The sequence below is a fragment of the Spinacia oleracea genome, chromosome 4, assembly GCF_020520425.1.
Source record: "Spinacia oleracea cultivar Varoflay chromosome 4, BTI_SOV_V1, whole genome shotgun sequence".
Classification (NCBI taxonomy): Eukaryota; Viridiplantae; Streptophyta; class Magnoliopsida; order Caryophyllales; family Amaranthaceae; genus Spinacia; species Spinacia oleracea.
In genome coordinates, this window is record NC_079490.1 from 158,607,723 (window position 1) to 158,609,540 (window position 1,818).

General features: G+C 41.4%; 1 non-coding gene across 1 annotated transcript; it reads left to right on the plus strand.

The window, feature by feature from the left end:
• The first annotated feature begins 575 nt into the window (after nt 1–575).
• Nucleotides 576–682, plus strand: LOC130460191 (small nucleolar RNA R71). Its single transcript, XR_008920134.1, has one exon. It is a non-coding gene; the product is annotated as a small nucleolar RNA R71 (small nucleolar RNA).
• The last annotated feature ends 1,136 nt before the right edge of the window (nt 683–1,818 follow it).

The window sequence follows — 1,818 nt, forward strand, 5'->3', positions numbered from 1 at the left end:
TGTAGTTGTTTCGGGGTTGGTAAGATTGTTGGTGTGGGGGTTGATATGGTTGTGGTGGTGGATGTTGAACTTGGTGAGGGTTTTGGATGTTGTTGCTCCTGTAGGAAAGCAGAGGGTTATTTTTGTAGCCCTCATTGTAAGAGTTGGAGAATGGGTTGTTTTGTTTGTAGGATTGAAAAGCATTACATTGTTCAATAGAGCTTCTACATTCCTGTGCATAATGACCAGACATTCCACAACTTTCACAAATACTAGTAGGTTGGGCACTCATAGCAGCTACACTAACAGGTTGGGCAGATTGAGCATTGGCCGCTTGCATATTATCGAACTTATAATGTAAAGCAGTCAATTGGGCAGTTAATTGTTCAATAGAATTTAAATCATGCTTACCACCCCTGTTAGATAGACCTCTAGGATTTCCATACTGGGCATTGTGAATGGCTATCTCCTCAATCACCTCCATAGCTCTAGGCACCTCAAGTTGCATGAACCTCCCACTGGCAGCTGAATCCAACAAACATCTAGACTCATTGCCCAGACCATTATAAAACTGCTGAATCAAGAACCAATCTTCCAAACCATGGTGCGGGCATTCTCTTTGCAAATCCTTGAATCTCTCTCAAACCTCGAACAAACTCTCATCCGCTTGTTGTGAGATACCTAATATCTGACCCCTCAGACGAGCCGTTTTCTCAGGTGGAAAATATTTAACATAAAAAGCAAGAGCCAAGGATTCCCAATTATTGATTTTCAAAGCCGCCCGATTCAACCCATTAATCCACAGTTTAGCTTTCCCACTCAAAGAGAACGGGAAAAGTATCTCCATAGTCTGCTCCGGAGTCAATCCCTTTTGCTTGATGGTGGAGCAATATTGGATAAAGGACTGAATGTGAAGATTCGGATCTTCACCTGGTTCCCCACCGTACTGGCGTCTCTCGATCATGTTAATCAATGCAGGCTCAATCTTGAAGGTCTCAGCTGCAATAGAAGGCATGATCGCCTTTGGTAGCACGGACAGACTTGGCTTAGAATAGTCCGTAAGCCATGGGGTAGGTGGCGGTATCAGATTTTCGTCACCCATCTCTATCTCTTAAACTGAATCTGTATCTGAAGGAAAAAGATCGCCAATATTATGATCAGAATCAGAGTAATTCCCACACTGTGCAATGAAAGTTCTTCGTCTACGAAAGGTTCTTTCGGGCTCAGGATCGAATGGAGTAAGATTACTAGTACCTACGGTCCTGGGCATAGACAAAGACTACAAAACAATGTGAGATCCGGTCTCAAGGAACGTGAGTTCCTTGAGTAGTAACAAACAATAATCTAGGATAAGCAATCAACAACAAAAAATAAATCCGTTTCCCCGGCAACGGCGCCAAAATTTGACAGGCTAAAGTCGTATTGCCTAATCAAAAATAACCTAAGGTCCACTAGCTAGGTAGCAAGGGAAGTCAGGATCGAATCCACAGGGAAACAGTGTTCTTTTCTACTATTAATCAACTAAATTAGACTATTGGGAAACAAGAATTGGTTGGTTTGTATGCTAAGACTACGAACGATAATTACGTAATTAAGAATTCAGGAATTAAAGGATCTAGGGAATAGGTTCACCAACAAATGACAATCCAAGACGATAAACAATCACAATAATCAACAAAACAATCAATTAGACTAGCATGCTCTCTCGAATCGATACTAATCATAGACTTAGAATTAACGGGCTCTCGCTACGTATTAATCCTAATTCCACCTATTGACACAAGCCTAAACATCAAATTGCATCTCTCGAATCTTAACTTGATATTGCCAAACTACCAC